We start from the raw sequence: 13,607 nt of genomic DNA, 5'->3' as shown, positions 1-13,607 counted from the left end.
TGTGTCATGTGCAAGACTCTTTTCTCTTACTAAGCTGGAATCCTGACCTTTAGAAATTAGAAACTTGCTAAGTGGACATTTAGCTTTTCCCTGTAGTATTCTTTCCTGGATTTTGATAGTTAGTCATTAATAAGAGCTAAAATGGGGATCCCTGGGTGGCGCAGCGGTTTGGCGCCTGCCTTTGGCCCAGGGCGCGATCCTGGAGACCCGGGATCGAATCCCACATCGGGCTCCCGGTGCATGGAACCTGCTTCTCCCTCTGCCTATGTCTCTGCCTTTCTCTCTCTCTCTCTGTGACTATCATAAATAAAAAAAAAAAAAAAAAAACTTAAAAAAAAAAAAATAAGAGCTAAAATGGAATGAGCTTAAACCATATGCCAGCCACTGTTCTAAGCATTTCACAAGCATCCTCGTTTGATCCTAATGAGAAACCTATGACTACGGTATTACAGTCCCATTTCTTGTAAGAAACAGGCTTGAAAAGCCATCTCAGTATATGGCAGAAGGAAATGGTAGCTCTTTACGAATGTACTTCAAACCTAGGCCTCAAAGAATTCCAAAAGGCAGAGAGCTAAAACAATGTGAGCATAAACAAAACATGTATAGGATCAGGGCACCCAACTGGCTCAGTCAGTGGAACATGCAGTTCTTGCCCTCGGGGTCATGAGGTCAAGCCCCATATTGAGTGTGGAGCCTACTTAAAGAAATATAGGATCTATATGCAGAAAACTCTAAAATTCTGATAAAAGAAATCAAGGAAAATCTAAATAAACAGAGGGATATTTTGTGTCCATAGACTGGAAGGCTCAATATTGTTAAGATGTCATGGTGATCACATGATCTAGATATTCCAATGACCCCAGTCAAAATCCCAGTAAGCTATTTTGTGGGTGTTGATTCTAAAGCTTATATGGAGAGGCAAAAGACTTAGAGTAATCAACAAAATACTGAAAAAGAACAAAGTTGGAGGACTGACACTACCTAATTTCAAGATTTACATGAAGCTACAGTAATCAAGATGGTGTAGAACTGGTGAAAAAATCCACAGGTTGACAGATGGAACAGAATAGAGACTCTAGAAATAGACCCACACAAAAACTGTCCATTGATATCTTGATAAAGGAGCAAAGAAATTGACAATGGAGAAAGGATACTTATTCCAACAAATATGCTGGAACAATAAAATGTCCATATGCAAAAAAAATTTATTTAGACATATACCTTATACTTATCATGAAAAATTGAGAACTAAACATAAGATACAAGGCTATAAAACTTAAAGCTTCTAGAAGAAGTTATGACTTTTTGACACAATGTCAAAGTCATGGTCTGTGAAAGAAATAATTGATAATCTGAGCTTCATTAAAATTAAAAATTGCTCTGGAGGACACAATCAAGAGAATGATAAGACAAGCCACTGACTGGGAGAAAATATTTGCAAAACACAAGATAAAAACTGTTATCCTGGGGCACCTGAGTGGCTCAGTCGATTGAGCATCTGCCTTCAGTTCAGGTCATGATCCCAGGGTCCTGGGATCAAGCCCTGCATCAGGCTCCCTGCTCAGAGCCTGCTTCTCCCTCTCCATCTGCCTTGCCACTCTGCCTGCTTGTGCACTCTCTCTCTCTCTCTCCAAATAAATAAATAAGTAAATAAATAAATAAATAACTTAAAAAACACACACACAACCCTGTTATCCAAAATATGCAAAGAATTATTAAAACTCAGCAATAAGAAAACAAGCAACCCAATTAAAAAATGGGCAAAAGACCTGAATAGACACCTCATCAAAGATGATATATAAATGACAAATAAGCATATGAAAAGATACTCCACATCATATGTCATTAGGAAATTAAAACAATAATGATACCACTACAAACTTGTTAGAATAGTCAAAATCAGGGCACCTGGGTGACTCAGTTCGTTGGGTGTCCAGCTCTTGATCTCAGCTCAGGTCTTGATCTCAGGGTTGTAAATTCAAGCCATGCATTGGATCAACCCTGGGCTTGGAGCCTATTTTAAGAAATAAATAAACAAACAAATAAAATTCTAAAAAATTTTTTAAAAGGGTGCCTGGCTGGCTCGTTGGTTAAGCATGCAACTCTTGGTTTTGGCAAGATCATGATCTCAGGGTCTTAAAGTTGAGGCCTGCACTGGGATTCTCTCCTTCCCTCTCAATCTACTCCTCTCCTGACCACATGTGCAAGCTCTCTCTCAATAAAATAAATACAATATAAATAAATGAATAAATGAAAGAATGGTCAAAATTCAAAACACTGACACCACCAAATGCTGGTGAGTATGCAGGTGAACAGGAACTGCCATTCATTGTTGGTGGGAATGCAATATAGGACAGTCACTTGGGAAGACAGTTTGGCAGTTTCTTTCAAAGCAAAACATAGTCTTACTGTCAGATTCTGCGATCATACTCCTAGCTATTTACCCAACTGGAGATCCATACAAAAATCTGCATATAGAAGTTTATAACAACTTTATTCATAATTACCAAAACCTGGAAGCAACCAAGATATTATTTAATGAGTGAATGGAAAAACAAATTCTGAGATGTATATATAAAATATGATGTATATATAATGAAAATATCGTATAGACAAACAAAAAAGAAATGGGAAATCAAGCCACAAAGAGACATGAATAAAACTTAAATGCATATTGATGAGTGAAGAAAGAAGTGAGTCTGCTAAGTCTACTTACTATATGATCGCAATTATATGACATTCTGGAAAAGACAAAACGATAGGGATAGTAAGATCAGTAGTTGTCAGAGGTTGCAAGGAAGAAGATTGGGTAAAGGGGTTGAATAGGTAGAGCAAAAATAGGGGATTAGGGGCACCTACATCGCTCAGTCATTAAATGTCTGCCTTCAGCTGAGGTCATGATCTCAGGGTCCTGGGGTCAAGCCCCGTTTCATGCTCTCTGCCCACATCTCCCTCTCACTCTCACTCTGTGCTCTCTCCCTCTCAAATAAATAAATAAAATATTTTTTTGAAGATTTTATTTATACATGAGACACACACACAGAGGCAGAGACATAGGCAGAGGGAGAAGCAGACTCCTTGCAGTGAGCCTTATGCGGGACCCAATCCCAGGATCCCGGGATCACACCCTGAGCCAAAGGCAGATGCTCAACCACCAAGCTACCCAGGTGCCCCAATAAATAAAATCTTAAAAAAAAAAAGAAAAGGTTTTTTTTTTAGAATGGTGAAATCCACCATAGTAATATGGTGGATATATAATACTTTGTATTTGTAGAGACTGATAGAACTTGACAGCACATAAAGTGAACTTAATGCATGCAAATTTAAAAAAATAATTGAGGAGATCAGGAGATCCCAGGATAGAATGCAGAACATGACAAGCAATCCAATTTGTATTACCAGTGTATAAAGCAACAGAAGTAGTGGAAGATAGGATGCTGACCTAAGAAACTTTGAAAATGAGTGGGATCTGTAAGAATAATGGCAGAAAGATCTGCACATAAGCACTATACTCTAAGCTGTATAGCATAAAGGTATGAATGAATTCTGATACTACTAGACATGTGTACTGGAATTGGACAATTAAGTAAACAGATTGCAGATTATGAAGGCAGGTTTCTCACAGCTGAAGTGTGAATTTACAGATATGCAAGAGGAAGCTAGAATGATCTATCATTATCTATCTAATGATAATGGATTAGAGCTAGAGACATCTCTATGACCTCATGTTTAGCTTAATGTAGACAAAGATAATGATATATAGAATATTTATAGATAAGTGTGTATACACTTTTATTATGAAAATTAATAAATGGAAACCTTGTTTACAATGGCATCAGGAGGCCAGCAGGGGGAGCTCTCATAGACTACCACTTGTTCTCTGCAAACCCGGTAAAAGGAAGACATCAGCAGAAGAAAGGAAGATTTTCTCCTTCCCTGGCCAACACCACCTAGCCATTAAGAAACAATCACAGCTCAGCCAATGAGAAACCACTATACTTAGAACTCCCAGTCTACTCCAATGAGTTCAGCCCTTCCAAATCCCCCTTTTCTCTATAAAAAAGTATTTCATTTGTTCTTCTGACCCACCATGGTTTTGCTGTAGCTTGCTTGTCCTGGATTGCAATTCTCAGCTCTTCCCAAATAAACCCATCCTTTGCTGGTAAAATAATTGGCATTTTTACTTTTAAGGTTAACAGTATACACACATATTTTTTATTGTCAGCTGCAAAAGCCTAGAAGTGAAGACATCCCAGTAGCAATAAGATTACCTAGCACCCAGATTTTGGTTTATAATACCATTCTCTAGTAGAAGGGACTACGGGGTCCCTAGAAAAATGGCTGATTCTAGGACTGGGGCAAGAATTATACAAAAAGCCTGGAACATCTTATAGTACGAAAAAGTAAAGAAGTGTGCATCCCCTAATGCCAAAACTGGAACAATTTGAGTAAAAAAATAAAGAAGTATTAGAATATTATCCAAAGTGAAACATTATCATTGCGTTCATACTGATATGATTGAATAAATAAATGGTGCCATTGACTGAATGTTTATGTCTCCTCAAAATTCAGTATTGAAATGTAATCCCCAATGTGATGGTATTTGAAGGTGGAGACTTTGGGAAGTGATTAGCAGCCTTCATAAATGGAATTAGTCCCCTTACAAAAAACAACAACAACAAAAACCCAGGGAGCTCCCTTACTCCATGTGAGAACAGTGTGAAGACAACTGTCTATGAACCAGAAAGCAGGTCCTCACCAGATACCAAATCTGCTCACACCTTGATCATGGGTTTTCTAGCCTCCAGAATTGTGAGAAATAAATTTCTGTTGTTTATAAGCCACCTAGTTGATAGTATTTTGTTATAGCAGTCTGAACAGACTAAGACAAATAGACAAATATTCTTTGCAGAAGAATTCCAAATAATGCGTATAGATGTTCTGCCCTTATGGAGGGGAATCATAACTCCCTACTCCTGAAGTATGGACTATGTACAGTGACTTCCTTCCAAAAAGTAGAGTATGGAAGGGGGGCAGGAGGAAGAGCAACTTTACAGTGGAGAAATCTGAAAAACACTGCCTCAGCCAAATGGTCAAAGTCAACGTGAACAGTGATAGATCATGTTGGTAGTCCATACCCTTGATAGGATGTGATGATAATGGCATTTTCCATCTGTGTGCTTCCTCCCCTAGTCCCCAGTTTAACCATGGGAAAAACACCAAACTTCAAAGTAGGTATATTCTACAAAATACTTGACCGTTATCCTTAACACCATTAAGGTCATCAAAAATAAGGAAGATCTGAGAAACTATCACAGCCAGGAGGAGTCTAAGGAGACATGACAACCAATGAAACATGGTATCCTCGAACAGGAGAAAAAAAAAAGAATATTAGGTTAAAAACTAATAAAATCCAAATCATGTGTGGACTATTAATAAAGTATTGATATTGGTTCATTAATTGTAATAACACACCATACTAATGTTAGATGTTAGTAATAAGAAAAACTGACTATGGAGTATATGGGAAGTATCTGTACTACTCAATTTTTTAAAAGATTTTATTTACTTATTTCAGAGAGAGAACGAAGGCATGAATTGGAGAGAGGGGCAGAGAGAAAGGGAGAAGCAGACTCTCTGTTGAGCAGGGAACCCAAAGTGGGCCTCGCAAGATCCCAGGACCCTGGGATCATGACCTGAGCCAAAGGCAGATGTTTAACCAACTGAGCCACCCAGGCACCCCTCTACTCAATTTTTTTAAAGATTTATTTATTTATTTTAGATAGAGAGAGAGCACAGTGGGAGGGACAGAGAGGGAAGGAGAGAGAATCTCCAGTAGACTCCACATTGAGCACAGAGCCTGACTCAGGGTTTGATCTTAAAACCTTGAAATCATGACCTGAGCTGAAACCAAAAGTGGGTTGCTTAACCTACTGTACCATACAGCCACCCCTATCTACTCATTTTTTTATGTAAAGCTAAAACTTTCCAAAAAATAAAATATATTTTTTAAAAGGGAGAAGTTTCCTTAAAATGATCACCTCATCATTTCTGTGGACTTTGAAGGTAGTTTTTCAGGTGTTCCCAAGTAATTCTATGTTCTGGAGGGTCTACTGATTGTATGCAACTTACAGAGTGTGGGAATCTTTTGGGAGACTAGGTAAAAAAAAAAAAAAGTGATGTTGTAGAACCATATTTTAACCAATTTCACAAGGACTCAGTGATTTTAAGTGTCCTTATTTTTTAGAAAGATTTTACTTAAAAAATCTAAAAAAAAAAAGAAAGATTTTACTTATTTATTTGAGAAAGACAGAACAAGTGGAGGGGGGGCAAAAGGAAGAGGAGAAGGAGAAGCAGACTCCTTGCTGAACAAGGAACCCCATGTAGGGTTTGATCCCAGCACCCTGGGATCATGATCTGAGCCGAAGGCAGATGCTTAACCAGTTGAGCCACCCAGGTGCCCCAACTGTCCTTAGAAACAAAAATCTGGGGCAGCCCCTGTGGCCCAGCGGTTTAGTGCCACCCTGGTTTAGGGCCACCCCCAGCCCAGGATGTGATCCTGGAGACCCAGGATCGAGACCCACATCGTGCTCCTTGCATGGAGCCTGCTTCTCCCTCTCCCTTCTCTGCCTCTCTCTCTCTCTCTCTCTCTCTCTCTCTCTCTCTGTGTGTGTCTCTCATAAATAAATAAATAAAATCTTTAAAAAAAAAGAAACAAAAATCTTAGTATAATTTTTGATAGTTTATAAAATATTATAGTTAATTCACCTCAATCTTATCTCAGTCAGTCCATCCTTATTAATTAATTTTATGATTCTCTTTGCAAGTTAAATAAAGTAAATGTTTCCAAAAATGTGAGCAATTAAAAGGCATGGATGATAGAGTAAGAGTGTCCAACATAAGTTAATGAGTGAGTTCAAGCCCCACATTGGGACCCATGCCCACCATGGAGCCTACTTAAAAAACAACAACAACAACAACATAAGTCTAATGAAAACTACAAGAGAAAAAAATGGTGAGAATAAAGAAGAAGCAATATTTGAAAAGATAATGGCTGAGAATTTTCCAGAATTGAAGAAAGACAAAAATCCTCAGAATGAGGAATACCAGTGAATCTCAAGCCAGGTAAATAAAAACAAATCCAAACTTACATACATTATACTGAAGCTAAAAACTATAAAGAGAATATCCTAAAAGAAGCTAGAAAAAGGGGATGTCTGGTGGTTCAGTGGCTGAGCATCTGCCTTGGGCTCAGGTCATGATCCCAGGGTGCTGGGATGATTCCTGGATCCCGGGATGAAGTCCCACATCGGGCTCCTCACAGGGAGCCTGCTTCTCCCTCTGCCTATGTCTCTTCCTCTCTCTCTCTGTGTCTCATGAATAAATAAAATCTTTAAAACAACAACAACAACAAAGAAAATGTAAATCAAACTACATAAGCCATCACAATCCATGTACTAACAGTGTCTTGAGTCTACATGGAGAGGATGCTTGGAAGCTCCCCATTTGGTACTTGCCTAGACCCTGCCCTATGTGTTTCTTCCCTTGGCTGATTTTAATCTGCATCCTTTTTCTGTAATAAATTATAAACCTGAGTATAACAGCTTTCACTGAGTTCTGAAAGTCCTTCTAGTGAATTATCAAACCTGAGGATGATCTTGGGAACTCATGAACTTGTGACTGATGTTAGAAGTATGCACTATTCCCTATCTTCACAGTTGGTTAACTTTTGGACTATCTAATCTTCACCAAAAAATAAAATGGATTAAGTATGGCATTTTCTGTACAGCATGAATAAATACACAACAATAAGGATGAGTTTCATAAACATAATGCTGAATGAAAGAAGCCAGATGAAAAAGATAACATTGTGTAAGGAAATAAAACCTCCATGGATGTCTTGGTGCTTCTGTAGAAAACCCTAATCTTGGGGCACATGGGTGGCTCAGTTGCTTAAGCATCTGACTCTTGATTGACTCAGGTCAGAATCTCAGGATCATGGGATTGAGCCCCGTGTCAGGCTCTGTACTAGGAGTGGAGCCTGCTTAAGATTTGCCCTCTCCCCCTGCACCACCCCCCGCCCCCCACCATACACTCTCGAAAGAAAGAAAGAAAGAAAGAAAGAAAGAAAGAAAGAAAGAAAGAAAGAAAAACTCGTCTCCTGAGATGTGGAAACGTATATTATGATATAAAGGTAGGCAATGCTTGCTTTCACTTTCCATTAAAACATTTAACTTTTCAGATGCCATGAGACTTCAGTGTGTAGCCATTTGCCTAGTTAATTGGTGTTATCCAAAAGCAAAATAAAACTTCTCTTATCTCCCTGAGGGCCAAATGGGTACAGTCTAACTAGGCCCCTGGTTTAAGCTCCCAAAATTCCAGGAAAACTAGAGTGCTATCTCCCCATGTATTTCAAAAGGGATAAAGCCCAGACATCCCAAACATCTCTACATCATAAAAGCCAGATACTGGGGTGTATCCAGCACTTACAGGGATGTATTTACATTCCATCAGATTAGGGTAAATACCTAGGATCCTTTCCATTCAATCTCCAATAAGCAGAGTTTTTTCTCTTTCAAGAGAAGCAGTTGCTTTTCTCCTACATATAGAAATGGAGAAACTCCATTGTTCTCCATCCCTCATTTATGACATATAACCCACCACTCACATAGAAAGCTTCCATCACGGCAGCGCCGGTGGCTCAGCGATTTAGTGCCACCTTCGGCCCAGGGCCTGATCCTGGAGACCCGGGATCAAGTCCCACGTTGGGCTCCCTGCATGGAGCCTGCTTCTCCCTCTGCCTGTGTCTCTGCCTCTCTCTCTCTCTCTCTGTCTCTCATGAATAAAGAAGTAAAATCTTTAAAACAAAACAAAACAAAACAACCTTCCATCAGCTCTCACTGAATTGTCTGAGGGTCTAGGTGCAGGGAACCAATGCTGCAATGCTACTCTGGCTGTTAATCTGGTTGTGGGTATCAAGTAAAAATTCTTTCTCTTGACCCAGAAACCTCATGTTTCTGCAGTTTACATATATATATATGCGAGTGGGTTAACACCTTGGACTCTTCATAGTTCTTACCAAAAGATGTTATGAAATTAATTGACACAACGTTCGAAAACAGGCAAAACTAAGATATGATTTGGCAAGTGAAATTAGTGATTCTCATTGAGGAATAGGAACTAAAAGGGTGTACACTTGGGAGGGCTTTTCAGGGTGTTGGTCGTGTTCTGTTTCCTTATCTGGGTGCTGGTTCTATGAGTATGCTTGCTTTGTGAATCATCATCAAGCTATGAATTTATGACTGGCCATGTTAGTCCAGGTTTTTCAAGATTAGATGCCAAAAGGAGATTAGGGGTGCATAGGATCGACTGGGGAGAATTCTGTGCATATAAAGATGGAGGGACCCAGAGGAGGCCAGAGGACCCATCAGACTGTGGTGCAGAGAGAGAGGGAATGAAAGAGTTAAGGGAGGTTGTAGTCTGCTGTATAGCTCTAAGAAAGTTTTAGCAAGACTGATAGTGAGCCCTCAAATCAGTCACTGTAGGTAAGTGTCTGACAACCAACTTTAAAAAAAAAAAAAGATTTTATTTATTTATTTGACAGAGAGAGAGAGAGAGAGAGAGAGAGAGCACAAGTAGGCAGAGTGGCAGGCAGAGGGAGAGGGAAAAGCCGGCCCCCTGCTGAACATAGAGTCCCCATGTGAGGCTCCATCCTAGGATCCTGGCTGGGATCATGACCTGAGCCAAAGGCAGACACTTAACTGAGCACTGAGTCACCCCTGACAACTAACTAGCTTTTTAAAAATTATAACGCAAGTGCCTGACATTAAGCTTTTGATTGCCAACGCATCCATTTCGAGGACAACCATCTTGAATAAATATATTGCCAACTGTGTGATACAGTTACTAGCTAAACAGATAAGGAGACAGGCAACCCCCATTCCTGTAGTTTCCCCTTTCAGAAAGCCCTGGATAGCCTGCATAACTGCCCATTGAGTGCTTTTCTCTTCCTATGCCCTAATTCCTGTTCTTATGTTTTGAATTTGCCAATGAAGAGGGAGCCCTTGAAACCCTAGGCAGCTGACACTTGATCCCAACAAGGGCAAAACCCCTGGTGCATGCTCTCTTTCTACCTGTGACCTTACTGTGTGGCCCTGGGCATGTCATGTACCCTTTAGAATCTGGGAGTAATAAATCTTTTTTCTTAAGTTCCTTGATGGTTATTGCTGATGTCTTGCAATCATAATAAGAAACACAAGGGTCAGTCCAGCACAATATTGGCTTCAGTCAGGGAAATGACTGTAGGGCCTTGCCACAAGTCATCCAGGCCCAGGGGAGTGCCCCAGGCATTCCTAGCTGACAGTGTCATTATCAATAGCTGAGATGGACACGAAACAGTCATCGAATAGAGGAGCCTGTGGCTCTAAGGAATAAGTCTGCCTCAATATCCTTGCTATGCACAATCATTGGCTAAGAGCAGCCCCATGGGAAGTGTCATCTTGGCACTAACATGTGATGGATTTCATAGCACAGCTGGGGCAGTCAGATAATTATCCTGCCATAGTAGGAGATCTAAGAGGCACATCTTCTAGCCAATACAGTCCACTCTTTGCACTATATATATTGGCTTCTCCACACAGGTTCAAGGAATAGCTCCACGGGCCTCTCTTTCTGAGTGGAACTTTAAAGCAGGGAAGTTAAGGGGGGCCTGGGTGGTTAAGTGGACAACTCTTGGTTTTGGCTCAGGTCATAATCTCAGGATTGTGAGATTGAGTCCTTGCGTTGGGCTCTGCATTCAGCTCAGGGTCTGCTTAAGACTCTCTCCCTTTGGGATACCTGGGTGGCTCAGGGGTTGAGCCCCATGCCTTCAGCCCAGGGCATGATCCTGGAGTTCCAGGATTGAGTCCCACATCAGGCTCCCTGCATGGAGTCTGCTTCTTTCTCTGCCTATGTCTCTGCCTCTGTGTGTGTGTGTTTCTCATGAATAAATAAAATCTTAAAAAAAAAAAACCTCTCTCCTTTTCCCTCTGCTTCTCCTTCTCTCTCTCTCTCTCTCTCTCTTTTTCTCAAATAAATAAATAAATCTTAAGAAAAATAAAACAGAGAAGTTAGTAGAATAAATTACAACCCCCATTGCTTCAGCTGTTTTCTGGCTGCCACTGGTACTCCTCCTGTCCCTCTTCTACTATCCATTCTATTCCTTTTTAAAAAAAGATTTTATTTATTAACTTGAGAAATGAAAAAGCACAAGTGGGCAGAGAGGCAGAGAGAGAGGGAGAAGCAGGCACCCCACTGAGCAGGGAGCCCAATATGGGGCTTAATCCTAGGATCCCAGAATCATGACCTGAACCGAAAGCAGACTCTTAACAGACTGAGCCTTCCTAGTGTCCCTCAAAAGAATGTTTATATGCTAAAAAGGATCTACAAGATACTGGAGGTTTTGCCTTAGTCAAGTTGATGTTTTTTTTCCCTCTAGTAAAGCATTAACTTAAGATAGCTAAGAGTTTCCTTCTGGAAGTTAGGTTATTTATTAATAAGAATGCTTTTCCCTGGTAAATCACTAAGACATTTGCAAACTGATGGAGAATCTTGTCTTGCAGGACTGTGATCTCTATTTAACTATTTGTTTTCCCTTCTCTTAGTTTTAGGGCAGCCAGGAGTGCCTGAGGGAGTCACACCAATCCTGAATCCTATATCCTAGTAGGGGGTTGGGGGGTCAGCTTGGGCTTTGTCCTCAGCTCTCTCTGCTCCCTCATCAGTTTGGCACTAGGATATACATACAGACCAATGAGCTAGAACCAAGAGACGAAAAGTAAACCCTCGCACATATGGTCAATTGATTTTTTGACATGTTACTTCTCTCATCTACCTCCCATCCTCTTCAGCAAGGCTGTTCCATACATTTATTGAACTGTTAAGATTGTTTTATCACAATCTGCATTCCATCCTGGGATTCCACTGACCTCCTAAGTAATTCTTTTTGTGTTAATTTGCACACATTAAGATTCACTCTTTGTGTTCTACCATACTGTGGGTTTTGACAAATGCATGGTGACATACCCCTCCAGTACAGTATCACACAGCATAGTTTCACCACCCTAAAAAACTCCATGTGCTTCATCTAGTCAACCCTCTCTCCCCCTACCACTGAACTTCTATCAACCATCGATTTTTTTTTAACTGTCTAACTGGTCTTTTAATTGTCTATAGTTTTCATTTTCCAGAATGCATTAAAATTGAAATTTTAAAATATGTAGGTTTTGCTGACTGGCTTCTTTCACTTAGCAATGTGCATTTAAGATTTAACCACTTTTTTTCATGGCTTGATAACTCATTTCTTTATGGATAGTGTGTTTATCCATTCACCATAGTGTGTTTATCCATTCACCTATTGAAGATTATCTTGGTTCCTTTTAAATTTTAGCAATTATGAATAAAGTTGCTCTAAATATTCACAGCAGGTTTTGTATATATATTTAGTATTCACATAAGTTGCCCAAAGTGTCATTATTGGATTGAATCTTAAGACCACATTCAGTTTTGAAAAACAAAACAAACAAACAAAAAACAAACAAACAAACAAAAAAGACCACATTCAGTTTTGAAACAAAACTGCCAAACTATCTTCCAAAGTGGCTGGATCACAATTGTCTGTTTTAAAAAATAATTTAACAATATTTATTTTGGCAACTACTCTATGTAGTTGGTGTATCCATTTTACAATTGAGGAAGAGTGGTACAGTGAGGTAAGGTGCCTTATTCCTAAAGCCAAGTGTGTCTACCTGCAGAGACTGGACTCTTCACCACAATGGTGAAGAATACATTCCACGAGTAGACATGATGAGAACAAAGGTAAAAAGAAATGCAAGTAAAATTAAATTTCCTTACAATTTGCAGCCAATTAACAAACTCTTGCGAAAGGCAGAGTATGACACTCTTCGAGGAACTCAAAACTGCGTTAAGGTTAATTAATGCTTTCCTAGAGGCAAAAAGGAACCTTAGCCTGACAATAGCCAGACCTCTAGGATCCTGTATGTCTTTCGCATATGAAAATCCTTTTGGAAACTTCCTTTCTCTCTGCCCTCCTAACTTAAAAGTATATAATCAATCCCTGCTCACAACTCCAGTGCAGCTGTTTCTATACCTGGGTCCTGTCTCCATGCTTTAATAAAACCACCATTTTGCATCAAAGTCATCTCAAGAATTTTCTTTTTTTTTTTAATTGTATTTATTTATTCATGAGACACAGAGAGAGAGGCACAGGCACAGGCACAGGCACAGGCAGAGGGAGATGCAGGCTCCATGCAAGGAGCCCCACGTAGGACTCCATCCCAGGTCTCCAGGATCACGCCCTGGGCTGAAAGCAGGTGCTAAACCGCTGAGCCACCCGGGCTGCCCTCAAGAATTCTTTCTTGATCATCGGCCAGACCTCATCCCATCAAACCTCACCTATATTCCAAAACTACATCATTATGATCTCTGTTGCAATTTGTCACCAAAAGAAAAAAAAATGGCTTAAAATGATGGCTGATTTTGTCTGTCTCACAAATTTCTCATGAGTAATTTTTATTTTAAAAATTGTATTTATTTATTCATAAGAGACACAC

At 39.8% G+C, this 13,607-nt stretch overlaps 1 protein-coding gene across 1 annotated transcript in view; it reads right to left on the bottom strand.

The window, feature by feature from the left end:
• The window catches only part of TCN2 (transcobalamin 2), a 36,372-nt gene that overhangs the window by 18,075 nt on the left and 4,690 nt on the right, over positions 1-13,607 (bottom strand). Inside the window, exon 2 of the mRNA XM_025985972.2 lies at positions 1,909-2,014. The gene's annotated coding sequence lies outside the window, so the exon portion shown is untranslated. The remainder of the gene's footprint in view (positions 1-1,908; positions 2,015-13,607) is intronic.

The sequence above is a fragment of the Vulpes vulpes genome, chromosome 10 (assembly GCF_048418805.1).
Source record: "Vulpes vulpes isolate BD-2025 chromosome 10, VulVul3, whole genome shotgun sequence".
Classification (NCBI taxonomy): domain Eukaryota; kingdom Metazoa; phylum Chordata; class Mammalia; order Carnivora; family Canidae; genus Vulpes; species Vulpes vulpes.
Note: the sequence above shows the minus strand (reverse complement) of the source record. Positions and strands in the feature narration are given on the sequence as shown.